At 43.5% G+C, this 17832-nt stretch overlaps 1 protein-coding gene and 1 pseudogene across 3 annotated transcripts in view; both read right to left on the bottom strand.

Annotated features, from left to right (window-relative positions):
* The window catches only part of JAM3 (junctional adhesion molecule 3), an 85814-nt gene that overhangs the window by 46832 nt on the left and 21150 nt on the right, over positions 1-17832 (bottom strand). The window lies entirely within an intron of this gene.
* On the bottom strand, positions 6773-7502 carry LOC138843692 (protein MIX23 pseudogene; annotated as a pseudogene). The gene has a single exon (XR_016222133.1). The product of XR_016222133.1 is annotated as a protein MIX23 pseudogene (transcript).

Here is a 17832-nt window from a genome sequence, read left to right as displayed (position 1 = left end):
AAATGAAAGGCAGAGAGAGAGCGAGGTCTTCCAACTGGCCACAATGGCTGGAGCTGCGCTGATCCTAAGCCAGGAGAGACCTAGCAGACAGCTGGATTGGAAGTAGCCAGCCAGGACTCAAACCAACACCCATATGGGATCCAGGCACTGCAGGCAGGGCCTTGCCTGCTACGCCTCAGTGTCAGCCCCTCCTGTGAAATTTTTATTTTTATTTTTTGACAGTGAGAGAGAGAGACAGAGATGCGCTGCAGCCAGCACACTGCGCTGATCCAAAGCCAGGAGCCAGGTGCTTCCTCCTGGTCTCCCACATGGGTGCAGGGCCCAAGGACTTGGACCATCCTCCACTGCACTCCCAGGCCAAAGCAGAGGACTGGTCAGGAAGAGGAGCAACCGGGACAGAATCTGGTGCCCCAACTGGGACTAGGACCTGGTGTGCCGGCGCCGCAGGTGGAGGATTAGCCTAGTGAGCCGCAGCGCCAGCCAAAATTTTTATTTTTATAAGATTTATTATTTATTTTACTTGAAAGTCAGATTTACACAGAGAGAGAAGAGGAGAGAAAGAGACAGAGAGGGAGAGGGAGAGAGAGAGAGAGAGAGAGAGAGAGAGAGGTCTTACAACCGCTGGTTCACTCCCCAATTGGCCACAACAGCCAGAGCTGCACCAATCCAAAGCCCGGAGCCAGGAGCTTCTTCCAGGTCTCCCAAACGGGTGCAGGGGCCTAAGCACTTGGGCCATCTTCTACTGCTTTCCCAGGCCACAGCAGAGAGCTGGACTGGAAGTGGAATAGGTGGGTCTTGAACTGGTGCCTATATGAGATGCCGGCACTGTAGGTGGTGGCTTTACCTACTATGCCACAGCGCCGGCCCCTCCCGTGAAATGTTTTTAAAAATCAGCTAGCGCCGGCGCCACGGCTCACTAGGCTAATCCTCCGCCTTGCAGCGCCAGCACACCGGGTTCTAGTCCCGGTCGGGGCGCCGGATTCTGTCCCGGTTGCCCCTCTTCCAGGCCAGCTCTCTGCTGTGGCCCGGGAGTGCAGTGGAGGATGGCCCAAGTACTTGGGCCCTGCACCCCATGGGAGACCAGGAGAAGTACCTGGCTCCTGCCATCGGATCAGCGCGTTGCGCCGGCTGCAGCACGCCAGCCGTGGCGGCCATTGGAGGGTGAACCAACGGCAAAGGAAGACCTTTCTCTCTGTCTCTCTCTCACTGTCCACTCTGCCTGTCAAAAAATAAATAAATAAATAAATAAAAATAAATAAATAAAATAAAAAAAATCAGCTAGCGTGTCCAGGGACCTAAGATGTAATGCAGACTATAACAAATGAAACTAACTATATTACAAATGACATAACCTCACTTGAAGAGATGAAGAGAGGGCTGACATGGTGGCACATGGAGTAAAGTCTCTGCCTGTGACACCAGCTGGTTAGAGTCCCAGCTGTTGATACAGCTCCTGCTAATGCACCTGGGAAAGCAGTAGAGGATGGCCCAGGTATTTGGGGCCTTGCACCTATATAGGAGACCCGGAAGCAGCTCCTGGCTCCAGTCTGGCCTAGTCCTGCACGTTGCAGCCATTTGGGGAGTGAACCAGCAGATAAAGATTCTCTCTCTCTCTCAATCTCTCTCTCTGCTTCTCCCTCTCTAACTGTGTCTTTCAAATAAATAAAATCTTTAAAAAAAAAAAAAAAGAGAGAGAGAGAGATGAAGGGAAAGAAGTTGACAAACAACTTTGGAAAATAGTGGTTTGACTGGATATCATAAGGTTATCACAAAAAGAATTTTATACAAACAGTGCACTCGATAAATTTGTTTCTCACAGCAGTATGGGTTAGAAACTCTTGAAAATACATGTATACAAGGTTGAACAAATAATTACAAATACATTACAGATAATGACAGCCAAATTTCTCACAAAGAAATGTTATAAATATGCAAGGGAAAATGGCTAGAATTAAATCTGTTGTGTTGAATTAGTCAAAGATACCAGTATAAGCCAATACTTACTTTAACATATATACAAATACAGAAATAAATACAGGGTGAAAATGGTTAAGTTCACAAAAGATAACTGAATCTTAGAAAAATGTTTTGTTCTCATCCCAGATAACTGGAATTTTCATGTTCTTTCTAAATAATTCTTCTCAATGGTGAAAGATTTCATTTACAGCTTTTATAGATCCATAATTTAACAGGATACCCACACATCAAATGTCAGCCAGTTAAAATGGGAACCCAGTACATTCACAACATCCAAACACCTCAGTGATCTGGAGTCTGGCCTCTCCCTCCCACAGCTTCCATAACAACACAAATTCATGTTCAGATCCAAGGAAGGCAGAGGATCTCTCAAAATAGAAAAAGAATTTCTATGTAGAAAATACACATCTCAGGGCTGGCGCTGTGGCATAGTGGGTAAGGCCGCTGCCTGCACTGCCTGCATCCTTTATGGGCGCTGGTTCTAGTCCTGGCTGCTCCTTTTGCAATCCAGCTCTCCTATGGCCTGGGAAAGCAGTAGAAGATGGCCCAAGTCCTTGGGCCCCTGCCCAAACATGGGAGACCTGGAAGAAGCTCCTGGCTCCTGACTTTGGATGGGTGCAGCTCCAGCAATTGCAGCCATGTGGAGAGTGAACCAGCGGATGGAAGACCTCTCTCTGTCTCTACCTCTCTCTGTAACTCTGTCTTTCAAATAAATAAAAAAAAATAAATCTTTAAAAAAAATACCCATCTCATATGGCCATATACTAACATCAAAAACATGCACATTTCAAGTCAAACCATCTAAACTACATTATACGTGTGTGTGTATGCATTAAAAATTATATATGCTCACATAGATGTCCCTAATTAGGTACCAGAACACAGATAGATACATGTTTGCTAACCTTTCCTGGAGTATTTACTATGTGCCTTATAAACAGTGAACTTTCATATTCCATTCAACACTCCTTTGAGGTAGGTATTGCAATTATGCCAGTTACAGATGAGGAAACTGACTCACAAAGAGGCCATGTGGCTACTAGGTGGTAAGATGAAACCCCATCAGCACCTCAGAGTGCCATTACCCATTCTGCAGTACTGCTTTGCCCCCAAGTGAAGATAGCCTATCTTTTTATACAATGGAAGAGATTGTCACCATACATTTCCAATATGAAACCAGAAGGGAATAGGCTGAAAAATCCTGCTTCATTGGAGGTCTGAAGCCGCAGACTGGTCTTGGATGTTTACTATATGCTGCCTCTGTGTAAGGAGGAATGGCCCCAAGCACTGATTAAATCACCAGCAAGGTCATTAACAAAGCACTCCAGTCAAGTGTGCCCTTGCAGAGAGATCATTTAAATCAATGCCCTGCATCTTGGGGCCGGTGTTGTGATGTTAGGTAAAACCACTGCTTGGGACACCTGCATCCCATATGGGCACAGTTAGAGTCCTGACTGCTCCACTTCCAATGCAGCTCTCTGCTAATGTGCCTGGGAAAGCAAGAGAGGCTGGTCCAAGTACTTCGGCCCCTGCACCCACGTGGGAGACCAGGAAGAAGCTCTTGGCTTGGACTGGCCCAGTTCTGGCTGTTGAGGCAATTTGGTAAGTGAACCAGAAGATGGAAGGATGGAAGATATCTGTGTGTGTGTGTGTGTGTGTGTGTGTGTCCCTCTCTCTCTAACTCTGCTTTTCAAAATAAATTAACAAAAATTTTAGGTGGGGGGGGGGGGCTGCATCTTGGTCACTTCTGAATTCTCTGTGCATAGCACAATAACTGCCACAAAGTAGGGGCTCATAATGTGTGCTGAACGAATTTTGAGAAATAAATTATCTAGCAGTATAGAGTTGTAATTGACAGTATAGGTTCCAAGATTGGACTGTCTGGGTTTCAAACAAATTCCACCTTTTATTATGCTATTTTAAATAACATTGTGCCTCAGTTTCTCAACTATGAAATGTTCAAGCGCCTACCCCATAAGATAATTGAGATAATCAAATGAGTTACTACACTTAAAAGATTTATAACTTCTGGCACATGGCAAGTCTCAATAAAAACTGGAGGGAAAAATAATAAACAAGGGGGAAATGTGATTAGATGTGTTAAGATGATAAAATGCAATACTGGGTGGGAGACTGAAAATTCTACCAATAAAACTGCATCATTAAGAAAGAAGGCACAAAGATGACTACATTTTCTAGCATACTTAAAGATAGTTTCTGGTGTCAGAATGCTATTAGCAACAGGAATACCTTAACTAAACTCATGATAGAAATTTTAAATGGAGACACCATAAATTCCAGCACCCTAACTCACAGCCCATGTTCTCTCCATTAGGATGTGGAATCCTTACCCAATTCATTTCCTTGCTACCATTCTTAGAATAAATATTCTGGGGGCTGGAGCTGTGGCATAGTAGGTTAAGCCTCCACCTGCAGTGTCGGCATCCCATATGGCTTGGGTTCGTGTTCCAGCTACTCCTCTTCCAATCCAGCTCTCTATTAATGACCTGGGAAAGCAGTGGAAGATGACCCAAGTGCTTGGGCCCCTGAATCCACATGGGAGACCCAGAAGCTCCTAGCCCTTGGCTTCAGATCAGCCCAGCTCTTACTGTTTCAGCCATTTGGGAAGTGAACCAGCAGATGGACCATCTTTCTCTCTGTATTTTCCCTCTCTGTCTATAATTCTGCCTGTCAAATAAAATGTCTTTTAAAAAAGAATTAATATTCACCAAATCAAAGGGTTCTATGGCTGTTCCCCTTGAAAATTCTCAGTGGTTCCCAGAACACACCACTTATTTTAGAAATGGGGTGAACATCCACACTTAAATTTGTATTTAAATGATAGAGCCATTCTGTAAATGACTCATATTAACTCATCATCACCACTAAGCAGTAATGTGTGAAGTTCATAATTTAAGTATCACTACTAAGTTGCTCCTAGCTGTTAAGAAAGGTAAGAACAGAGAGGACATTTTCACAGCATTCACACTGTTATCCCATGCAGGCTGTTTATAACAAGAGTTGTATCTTCCTGAATTGCTAGGAGTGCCAAGCACAGCAGCTTGCATCCATGCTGACCACTTAAACTATGATGGTTTAATTCTACAGCAGACAGAAAACTTCACTGTGATTCATAAAATTAATTTTAGGTTTGGTTCATTCATCTTTTGCTCAATAACTACTTACTTTAAAACTAAGCATCTAATTATGGAAGCAGTGTGATACAGTGGTTGAGAGCTGAATCTCTAGAACACCTGAGGTTGAATTTTATAGCCGTGTATGGCCATACCACCCTGAACGCGCCTAATCTCGTCTGAATTCTATAGCCATTTGCTTCCCAGGTGCTTGTGACTTGGATCTTAATTGACTTTTGTTTACTCATCCATAAAACAAGGCTAATTATAGTACTCTCTGAATGTTGTTAAGAATTAAATCAGAGAGCATATGTAAAGTATTCAGTACTGTACCTGACACACAGAAAATATTCAATGTCAGCCATTATTATTGTTATTTTAAGAACCACTTTCTACACACAGGAGATTCATCAGTGTACAAACCCAAGACTGCCCTCATAGAATTCACAACTGGGAACTGGGGTTCAGATGCAGAAATAAAGAGTGTGAACTCTGAAGTGATCTTCAAGAGAATCGGAGTATAATTATGGATTCTTAAATCTGCTATCACCCATTCAATGTTTAGCTCCCCAAGGGATTTTCCTCACCATCTGCGCCATAGATTCACACAGGTTTGAAAGCCCTCATTATTTTCCTACATTACACCTCCTCCTCAGCAAGAAAAGGCTCTGTGGGTGGAAGGCGCCAAGGAACACTGCATGTCATGCGCAAAGCAATCGCACTTCAGAAGGCACAGGGGCCCTAGAGAACAGAAGAGTCACAGAAACCCGTCTGGATCAGAAAAACGTGATCACTTTATTGATGACGCAGAGTCAGGAAATAAATACTGATCTTTTTTTAAACGGGAAGGGAACTTACCTCAAAGTACTTTTCTAATGACAAATATGTTGAGAACAATTTATTAATTTAGTTTCAATGAAACCCTTTAAATTAAGTAATAAGGATACATTTTTATCTTTATATCCACTGAGCTAACACTTCCCTTTAATAAAAGATACATTATCACTTTCCTATATAAAGAGATCTAACTTTCTTTAAAAGAACATTAAAGACAGAAGTGACTTCAAGAGATAGCACACTTAGCCGGCGCCGTGGCTCAATAGGCTAATCCTCCACCTTGCGGCGCCGGCACACCGGGTTCTAGTCCTGGTCGGGGCGCCGGATTCTGTCCCGGTTGCCCCTCTTCCAGGCCAGCTCTCTGCTATGGCCAGGGAGTGCAGTGGAGGATGGCCCAGGTGCTTGGGCCCTGCACCCCATGGGAGACCAGGAAAAGCACCTGGATCCTGGCTCCTGCCATCGGATTAGCGCGGTGCGCCGGCTGCAGCGGCGGCCATTGGAGGGTGAACCAACGGCAAAGGAAGACCTTTCTCTCTCTGTCTCTCTCTCACTGTCCACTCTGCCTGTAAAAAAAAAAAAAAAAACAAAACAAAACAAACAAACAAAAAAAGAGATAGCACACTTAACACTTGGTTCATTTAGGGTAATGTTACTGGAAAATATTCACTGGGTAAAGCAGAAAATGATGAGGTTGGGTGAGGGGTGAGGGGTGAGGAATGATGCAAAGGGCAGAAATCTGGAAAGAAAGGCAAGCAGGACAAGCCCAGAAGAATTTGACTGGCAAATGCATCATGGCTGACTATAGTTGACAAATACTGTCTTACTTTTTTTTTTTTTTTCAGAAAATTATTTTAATAGTTACAAAACATCTCTTTTTATAGAAATGGTATAAAATAGCAGTTGATTTCTCCATAATTATCAGAATTATTTATACTTGAGGTCTTGGCTAAGTGGGGCTGAAATCAACACAAGGTCTTGGACTGCTGGCTCAGAAATCATCCTAGGAAGCCTGCCCGCTGATGCCTGTCATGCTTAGCTCTCGTGAGATGATCCGGTCCTTAAAAAAATTCATCCTTCCTTCTTCATTCATTCTTTGGAGGCTTGAAGTGAATTCGGCAGCATTCATTAAACACCTTCCAGCTCCTGTCATTTACGACTTCTTCAACATTTAGTTCTGACTACATCCATTTCAACTTTGTTCTTTTCTAAGTTGCTTTAATAATGTTAAATCATCCAAATTCTCTTCTCTTTCTTCTCGGAGGTTTCTTACTACTTCTGAGGTCTGGGCTATACAATTTTTTATGACTCTGTCCCTACTGGCATGAGCTGCCATCAAAGACTCATAAAGTTGTTTACAGGTTTGGCTGGCATAAATTTTCCCTGCAAAGGAAGCTGTTGGAACCGTAGTGTTTAATTCATGAACTATTCTGTCATCAATTGTCCTCATCACCTTGAGTAATTCCTGCCACACGAGGTAAAGCCCATTACCTGGAACTCAGCGAACTCCTCACAGTTCACACCGCCACTGGGCGCCGCCATATTGGACACAAATACTGTCTTACTTTACAGTACCACCAGCATACAGAGAGCAAGGCATCAAGTGAGCCAAGGACTAAAACAGACTTCTTATGTATGCATCCCTAAATCTTCCTCTAAGTACTGAAGAGTGGGAAAGAAAAGAAAACTAAGAAAATAAAAACAGACTTGAACAAAATTGTTGATACAACCCTCAAATCTGTCCCAAGACCAGCCTTTCTAAAGCCAACAGCCATTTGCTTAGGGTTTTCCTTCAACTTAGTTTTATCTCATTCCTCTGCCATGCAACCTAGGTGTATTTAAGGAGACTTTCTGAAGACTGATTTAACCAAGGGTTTGTCTCTAACAGTGGAACACCAATGCAGCATTCATGGCAAATGCGACCAGCAGAAGGAGAGGGCTTACTGAGCTATCCCTCACAAATATCAGCAGCAGAGCTACACCTTGCAAGCCAGCTCAGAAAGCACACTGTTCAGTAAGACAAGATAAAAGGCAAGTCTTGCTATTTGTCTAATTCACAGTTCAGTAAACTTTGACAATATCCTTTAACGATTCAACAAAGGCTATCTCTTCACTACTTTAGCTATCTTGTTGGAGGTAAGGCTAACATGCAGGGAAGACAGCTGACACAACTACAAAGAGAATGGTTATCTGTATACTTGCCTTGGAATTAATGCCTCAAGGACTACTGGTTCTAACTGATAAACAGGAAAAGCTAAATCCTGCACACTCAAACATAGTTTTACTTTCTCTCCCACTTCATTCAAGCTAATTTTGCAAGTCCCAAATGTCTCTCATGAAGTTTCTAGTAGGTTTCATCTGATTTTGGTTACTGTGCTTTTTCCAAGCATTAAGCTTATTTCACTGAGACCTCAGTTATTTGGAACTGTTTTTAGTTTTCCTCTCTGTAGTTGAAATTTTGTTTCTACTCCTTCCTTAAAAAGCAGCTGATTTACAAACTAAGCATACAGGTGATGTACAAGCATGCTTAGTGAGGCTGTGGTAAAGCAGTATTTAGCTCATCTTCCCTGGAGAGCAAGGCCTGGGCCATAAATCACTTGAGCTATCACAGCTTCCCCTGTGTCTGCATTAGCAGGAAGCCAGAGTCAGGAGTCAGAGGTGGGTATGGAACTCACTGGACTCCAATACAGAATGGGGGTGTTCTGGGGCCAGTGCTATCGTGTAGCCAGTACAGCCACTGCCTGCAGTGCTGGCATCCCAGAAGAGCTCCAGTTCAAGTCCTGGTTGCTCCATTCTGATCCAGCTCCCTGCTAATGTGCCTGGGAAAGCAGCAGAGGATGGCTCAAGTACTCGTGCCCCTACACCCATGTGGGAGACTCAGAAGAAACTCCTGGCTCCAGGCTTCAGCCTAGCCCAGCTCCAGCCACTGGGGCCATTTGGGGAGTGAACCAGTGGATGAAAGGTATCGCTCTCTCTCTTTCCACCCTACCCCCAACCCCTGGTCTCTCTGTCTGTAACTCTGCTTTTCAAATACATAAATAAACCCTTTATTAAAAAAATAATGGAGTTGTATCAACTGTATCTTAATTGCCAGGCCAACTGCCCATCCCTACTCCTCACAATCCCCATTTCTCACAATTTTTTAATAGTTTATTTAATTATTCAAGAGGTAGAGTAACAGACAGAGAGAGGGACAGAGAGAGAGAAATGTCTTCCATCTGCTGGTTCACTCTCCAAATGGCTGCAAAGGCTGGAGCTGTGTCAATCCAAAGCTAGGAGCCAGGAGCTTCTTCCTGTCTCCCATGCAGGTGCAGGGGCCCAAGCACTTGGGCCATCTTCCAGTGCTTTCCCAGGCCATAGCAGAGCTGGTTCACAAGAGGAGCAGCCAGGACATGAACCAGCACCCATATGGGATGCCAGCACTGGAGGCAGAGATTTAGCCTACTACGCCACAGTGCTGGGCAGTCCTCACAATTATATTCAAGACCTCAAACACTAGAGTCCTTAATAATGCCATAAATTCAATACTAATCTTACAAAACAAAGAAAAAATATAGACATGGAATAATAAGAAAGTTAAGAATATATTTTAAATTAAAAAGTTTGAAGATTACTCATTAAAACTACTTTCCATGATATAAGGGCCTCATAAAGTCAGTATCTTGTAATATTAAAAGTCAAGAAACAATAAATTGTGGCAAACAACACTTGATCAGAAAAAGAACAAATGTTATTTCAAGTAAAATATAGTTTTTTTATTTTTTAAAGATTTATTTACTTGAAAGTCATAGTTACACAGAGAGAGAGAGAGAGAGAGAGGTCTTCCATCCGCTGGTTCATTCCCCAATTGGCCGAAATGGTGGGAGGTGCGCCAATCTGAAGCCAGGAGCCAGGAACTTCTTCTGGGTCTCCCATACAGGTGCAGGGGCCCAAGGACTTGGGCCATCTTCTACTGCTTTCCCAGGCCACAGCAGAGAGCTGGATCAGAAGTGGAGTAGCCAGGACTCAAACTGGCACCAATATGGAATGTAGGCACTGCAGGTGGCAACTTTACCCGCTAGGCCACAGTGCCAGCCTACTAAAATATAATTTTTTTAAAGATTTATTTTATTTACTTGAAAGAGTTACAGAAAGAGGGAGAGACAGAGAGAGAGGTTTTCCATCCCTGGTTCACTCCCCAGAAGTCCACAACGGCCGAAGCTGCGCCTATATGGGGTGCTGGCAATGCAGGCCAGGGCTTTAACCCACTACACCACAGTGCCGGCCCCTAAAATATAATTTTAAATTGGTGTTCATTCTTTGCAATTTGGATTTTCCATTCCCTGTGATGTCTCCCCTTCTCCATTACTGAAATAAACTGACAGTTGCTCTGCAAGCCAGCACAGCAAAGTACCAATAAGGGATGCCTCTACAAAAGCCAATTCCATCATTAATGCTCCAAGAAGTTCATCATACTCAAAAATCTCAACAAATCTAAAATGCAGGTGTCATTAATATTGCCTATTCCTGAGTGCATGATGCACAGCAAAGTGACCCAGCCAATAGAATCCACAGGCAAATGCCTAATGTGCAGAACATCAGCCACAGACAGTAAACACCATTTCCACAACCTGCCAACTTTCATAGTTCTTGCTTAAGAGATTCCCTCTTAGAAACTGTTTCTATGTAAAGTTCAAACTACTGGGGGAGGAGGAAGATAAAGAGAAAATTAAGTCACATTTATTATTTCCATTCTACCCCAAAGCTGTTTTCCTGCATTTCAAGAAGTTCTGCTGGAAGCAGGGTGTGGGTTATGGAGACAATTAGGAAGACTTGCCTATATTATCTACAACAAAAGGACCCCTTACCTCAACCCTCTTCCACCACCCCAAGAAACAACAGGGTGAGCTATCTAGGCAATCCCCAAACAGTCCTGTTCAGTGCCAGGCACAATGTGGGCATTTAGCAAATATTTAACAATTACAAAGCAAACTAAATACACAGAATTTGGTAAATTTTAGGAAACCAAAAACTGAGGTGTTCCTTACTAACCCTTATTAACTGGTACAGCACAGATAAAGAGTTAATTTTGGCCAGTAACTACCAAAGGAAAGAATTCAAATGTATCCATGACTCATCAAATGACCACCCCAACCACCAAAGGCGGCAGTAGAAAAGTGTGAGACAGTGGAAACGTCAAACAGAACCATCCTTTGCCTGAAGGAATAAAGACTGGGGCTAGGTAAAATCCAGAACCAGCTTTTGGATAACAGAAATGAGACTTCAAAAACACCACCTGCCTGTGAGTGGAAAAGCAGGTGATTAGAGAGTCCCAAGTAAATGCCCAAGTGGATCTGAGAATGACCTTAAACAGAGGAAATGACATACCTCACAGCTACATACTTGCTCGGAGTATAATGAAGATAAACAAAATGCATAAAAGCTCCTGACTTAATGCTATCTCAGGATACACACTCACTGGACAAGTTCACAGACCCAGACTTCTTGGGTGGATGTGAAGAGACTAAGAAGACAATCAGAGAATCCAGGCCCTTTTCTATTCATGCTAACTCAGCTCACTCTAGTGCCATCAGTGCATATGTAAGTGACTTCTAAAATCCAGACAATGTTAACAGCTGTACGAGTATTCAAGTCACCAAAGAAAAGATGATTCATTTGCTGTGTGTTAAATTTCAGTACTAAATCTTCAAAAAAAAAAAAAAATGTCAGAATTGAGTCTGTTGAGCAAATGTGACAGGAAAAAGATTCAACACAAAGAGAGAAAATAAATCGACATTGTTTCTTCACTTATTAAAATTGGGTTTTATTAACAAAATAGTCCAAATCTAAATGGAAAAATATACCTGTTCTAAGTATCTATGACTATGTCAAATAGGGTATATTCTCCCCTCAACTCAATATATCAAACACATTAAACATCGTGGTCTAAGATTAAGATGTGGGGCCGGGGCCGGGGCTGTGGTGTAGCATGTAAAGCCACTGCCTGCAGTGCTCGCATCCCATATCGGTGCCGGTTTGAGTCCCGGCTGCTACACTTCCCATCCAAATCTCTGCTGTAGCCTGGGAAAGCAGTAGAAGATGGCCCAAGTCTTTGGGTCCCTGCACCCATGTGGGAGACCCAGAAAAAGCTCCTGGTTCCTGGCTTCGGATTGGCGCATCTCCAGCCATTGAGGCCAATTGGGAAGTGAACCAGTGGATAGAAGACCTCTCTCTTTCTCTCTGCTCTCCTTCTCTCTCTGTATAACTCTGACTTTCAAGTAAATAAACCTTTAAAAAAAATGATCAAGTCACAGGTTTTCAAATGCTTGTGTCCTTGACTTGCAACCACTCGGTCCACACATTATAACACAATGTGACTTCAATGCTGGTGAGCAGGCAAATCTCCAAGAATTTTGTTATTTTAATGACAATTCTGATTTACTACATCTCAAAGTGAACCTGAAATTGTCTAGTTTTTAAACCCTTTCCAGCTGTACATTCTGCTAGTTATTCCTTTTTTTTTTTTTTTTTTTTTTTTTTGACAGGCAGAGTGGACAGTGTGAGAGAGAGACAGAGAGAAAGGTCTTCCTTTGCCATTGGTTCACCCTCCAATGGCCGCCGCGGCCGGCGCACCGCGCTGATCCGATGGCAGGAGCCAGGAGCCAGGTGCTTTTCCTGGTCTCCCATGGGGTGCAGGGCCCAAGCACTTGGGCCATCCTCCACTGCACTCCCGGGCCACAGCAGAGAGCTGGCCTGGAAGAGGGGCAACCGGGACAGAATCTGGCGCCCCGACCGGGACTAGAACTCAGTGTGCCGGCGCCGCTAGGCGGAGGATTAGCCCAGTGAGCCGCGGCGCCGGCCTATTCCTTTTTTTTTAAGATTTATTTATTCAAAAGGCAGAGTTACAAAGAGGCAGAGAGAAAGAGAAAGAGAGAGAGAGGTCTTCTACCCACTGGTTCACTCCCCAAATGGCCACAATAGCCAGAACTTCCCCAATCTGAAGCCAGGAGCCAGGAGCTTCTTCTGGGTCTCCCATGTGTGTGCAGGGGCCCAAGCACTTGGGCCATCTTCCACCGCTTTCCCAGGCCATAGCAGAGAGCCGGATCACAAGAGGAGCAACTGGAACTTGAACCAGTGCCCATAGAGCACTGCAGACAGTGGCTCTACATGATACACCACAGCACCGGCCCCAAAACTGTCCACATTTATAAGCTACTAGTCTTGTCACATCTTGAGTATCAAGGCCCTAAGCCACAATTCCAAAGGACCAATTTGAGATAGAACCTGGCAGTGCTCCTCTCAGGAGCTGCTGGGAAACATTTGGCAACATGGTGCCCTTATTTTATTTCCCACAATTCAGTGATAAAGTCAACCTTCTGTGTTCAGGGGACACTGGAATCACTAACCTCACCAAACTAAACCTCTCCCCTCTTCTGTTACCTTAGGCATGCGGTTGCAAAGAGTATCAAGAGAAAAGACCCACCTGGGTCATCTTATTTTGGCACATGGAGTGGGGTCAGTGGGCCTGAAGCTCCACTCAGTTCCTGCTACTGCATCAAGAAAAACTAATGTGCTTACATACCCCTGCCTGATACTAAGAGCATCCTGATGTAGAAGTTTCAGTATTGTGTGAGGGTTACCTGATCCTGAACTCACACTATACAGGATCAAGGAAGGGAGTGGTGAGCCTGTGGAAGAAGAGGTTCCTGACTCCACTGACCTAATTCCAAACCAATAGGGAGCATCTGGTGAGCACCATCCATGGCATCCAACCCCCAGCCCTGAAGCCTGGCAAGGTAAACCTGAACCCCAGATACCCCAGTCAAGAACAACAGTGCCTCCAAGAAGCATATTTAATATACTAAGTTTATATTATTTAATATTATTAGCTCCTTGAAAAACACAATCATTAGGGTTCAGACATTCACTACAAAACACACTTTGATAAATGTGTGAAGTGTGAAAGTAGCAGATTGCTTGTTTCATTTATCCATGTAAATCACTCATTTATTCAACAAAAACTGAATAGTTACCATACACTGAAACAGAGGCACCAAGACATAGTGAAAACTTCCTGCTCTCATGGGCCCCCTTCATTCTAAGTGTATTGTGATAATACATACATACATAAAATCTATCCATAAACCACAAGCAAAATCAACAAACAAAACTGAGTGCAATCAATCCTATAAAACAAAAACGTAAAAGATTAGAAAAGAGTATAAATAGGAGGTACAAATCTGAGAGTTCAATCATGCAAAAAAGTGGCCATGGAACATAACCCATACAATGGGCAGCATGTGCACCAGTGCTGAAAAAACAGTGTGAAAAAGCTTGAAGAAACCAAGGAAGTGCAACTACAGTGAGCAAGAGGCAACCAATGAGAAAGAAAACCAGAGAGTTAGGAAGAAGCACAAGACATGGGACTTTGCACTAAGGGAACAGGAAGCCCTTAAAGAATTCTAGGCAAGGAAATGGGGGGAAAGCAGAAAACAAAATTATATTTAGAGGGGCAGACAGTTGGCACAACAGTTAGGCACCACTTGGGACACCAACATCCCACATCAGAGTGCCTGGGTTGGAGTCTCAGCTTCCCGATAATGTGTACCCTGGGAGACAGCAGGTGAACAGCTCAAGTAGGAGACAGAAATGGAAGTCTAGGCTCCTGACTTCAGCCTGGCTCAATCCCAGCTATTGTGGTTATTTGGGGAGTAAAGTAGTGGATGAAAACTCTCTCTGTCTCTGTGTTTATGAGTCTCTCTCAAATAAACAAAATTACAGGTAGACTATGAACTCAATTATTTCTTAAACACAAGATGACTAGAATAAATATGTAAAAATGTCAAATTGTTGCAAAATCATCCTGTTGTAAGTACTTATTTTTCTTTTAAACTTTACAAATTTATACTGTACATAAATTCTTAAGTTAAAACAAATCCATGTCCCCAAACACAACATGGAAGTGGCTCTCTTGCTCCCAGCAGCACACACGTTTACTTACATGATACAGCTTTGACTCCAGGCCTAGCCTGCTATAAATCCTTCATCCCACTTCTACCAAAGATATAACTCAGATGACCACTTCCAAGTGCCTATTAGTACCAGGTCAGTACACAGTGTTTAGCTTTTAGTCCTGTCACATTCCTTTTTTTTTTTTTTTTGACAGGCAGAGTTAGACAGTAGAGAGACAGAGAGAAAGGTCTTCCTTCCGTTGGTTCACCTGCCAAATGGCCGTTATGGCCGGTGCGCTGCGCCGATCCGAAGCCAGGAGCCAAGTGCTTCCTCCTGGTCTCCCATGTGGGTGCAGGGCACAAACACTTGGGCCATCCTCCACTGCCTTCCTGGGCCACAGCAGAGAGCTAGACTGGAAGAGGAGCAACCAGGACAGAACCGACGCCCCAACTGGGACTAGAACCTGGGGTGCTGGCGCCGCAGGCGGAGGATTAGCCTAGTGAGCCGCGGCGCTGGCCAGTCCTGTCACACTTCTAATGAAAAATGCCACTAAGAATACTGATGCCTAAAGAGAAGAACAAAACGTCTAAGAATAGTTAGCCAATACTTCAGCCTAAGAGATTTTATAATGCACTTACCAGGAGAAGGAATGAAAAAGCAGCAAGTAAACATAACCATGGATTATAACTACTCTAAATGTATAATGTTGTGTTCTATAGTTTGTCTTAGTCTGCAAACCCCTGAGTTTGAAACTTCTTTCATATTGTTAATTCACACATGTTCAGAATTATATTATGTAACAAGCCAACTATATCTAAATTCAAAGATTTCAATAGATAAAACAAAGCACCTTCAAAGCCAAGCATTAAGAGGTTTTCTCAACACTGCAATAGTCAGGTTTCAAAAGATACAAGGCTTTGTTACACAATGGTCAGAGAAAAGGTTATAACAACTACATAACACTGAAACCTAGAGGCTCAAGGCAAAGAGCTTGAAAGCACTCCACAATCCAGTTGCTCAGATGACTTACAATGACTCTGAAGCAAAGTATTTACCTAATAGTTTTAAGCTTTCCTACCTTAAATTCAGTTTCTTTTCTCACAACCAATTTTACCCAACTTGGTGTGTCTTATCTAGTTTTCCTTTTCATATCTTTCCCTTCACGTTCCTAAGGAAAACATTAATTTCTATATATTGGAAAACAAGGAAAAATCCTTTTATAAAAATTTATTTTATTTGCTTGAAAGTCAAAGTTACAGAAAGAAAGAAAGAGATTAGAGAGAGAGACAGAGATATTCAATCCACTGGTTCACTCCCCAAACGGCTGTAACAGCCAGGGCTGAGCCAGGCAGAAGCCAGGAGCATCCTCTGGGTCTCCCACGTGGGTGCAGGGGCCCAAGAACTTGGGCCATCCTCTGCTGCTTTTCCAGGCACATTAGCAGGGAGCTGGATCAGAAGTGGAGGGGCCAGGACTTGAACCGGCTCCCATATGTGATGCCAGCACTGCAGACAGCAGCTTAACCCCCGCACCACAGTACCAGCCCCGGAAAAATCCTTTTTTAAAAAAGATCTATTTATTGCCACCAATGCTGTGGCATAGCAGGTAAAGCCACCGCCTGCAGTAGAAAATGGTCCAAGTCCTTGGGTCCTTGCACTCGTGGGATGCATAGTATAGCCCCCAGTGACAAAAGGCTACCCAGCCCAAAATGTCACTAACACCTAGTGCCTGATTATAACGCCCAAGCGTGTGGTTTGTTTCAGCATTTCTTTTTTTTTTATTTTTTTTTGACAGGCAGAGTGGACAGTGAGATAGAGAGAGAGAAAGGTCTTCCTTTTCCATTGGTTCACCCTCCAATGGCCGCCACAGCCAGCGCACCTCGCTGATCTGATGGCAGGAGCCAGGTGCTTCTCCTGGTCTCCCATGTGGTGCAAGGCCCAAGTACCTGGGCCGTCCTCCACTGCACTCCCGGGCCACAGCAGAGAGCTGGACTGGAAGAGGGGCAACCGGGACAGAATCCGGAGCCCCGACCGGGACTAGAACCCGGTGTGCCGGCGCCGCAAGGCGGAGGATTAGCCTAGTGAGCCGCGGCGCCGGCCCTGTTTCAGCATTTCTTGAAAACTACACATGCTTTGGGTCTTAAGCAGAGGTACTTTATTTGTTAAGAGTGTTTTCTTTCATACTCTCCCCTATTTTCCCCTAATATACCAAAGAAAAGCATTCACTCAGCACCCTAACACTATACAGCATCAGAATGTCAGAACATGTGATTTCTGTTGTTTCTTTCCACTGACAGTGTGGAAAGGCAGTACTAAAAGTCTCAGGTGCAGCCAGCCTTGGAACATGACGCCTGCCTTGTTCATATGCCTTTTTCTTCCCCTGAACTCATCCATTCTTAATAGCTATTTACTTAATAGGCTGTTTGTTTGTAATGTAAACTCACTGATTTATACTGGCAGCCCCTTTATTTAAAAATATGCTGGAATTTCCACTAAAACCTCTTATTATTCTCCAAGTTGCTAGTAAAAGCATGAAAATTTCTCCCAGGAATAAGAGACATAATCTTTTCTACAAATATCACCAAACCATCTTTTAAATCCAAGAATATCAAAGAGAAATTTTTATTCTTTACTCATGAAACTTAAAACTAAATTTTTGTTTTTTTAGAAAAACTCAATACAACAATCTGTACTTTAGATAAAATATTTTTCCAACATAGGAAAACAAATTTTAAAACTTGCTATCTCATCAAAATAAGCCATAAGGCTGCTTTTATTAAAGGTCCTTCGGGCTGGTGTTGTAACATAGTGGTAAGGCCACTGCCTGTGTGACACTGGCATCCCATCTGGGTGCCAGTTCTTGTCCTGACTGCTTCTGATCCAGCTCCCTGATAATGCCCTGGGAAAGCAGAAGATAGGACCCTGCCACCCACTTGGGAGAAGCTCCTGGCTCCTGGCT

This window comes from Oryctolagus cuniculus, chromosome 1, assembly GCF_051225735.1.
Source record: "Oryctolagus cuniculus isolate XC-2025 breed Fujian yellow rabbit chromosome 1, ASM5122573v1, whole genome shotgun sequence".
Taxonomy (NCBI): domain Eukaryota; kingdom Metazoa; phylum Chordata; class Mammalia; order Lagomorpha; family Leporidae; genus Oryctolagus; species Oryctolagus cuniculus.
Note: the sequence above shows the minus strand (reverse complement) of the source record. Positions and strands in the feature narration are given on the sequence as shown.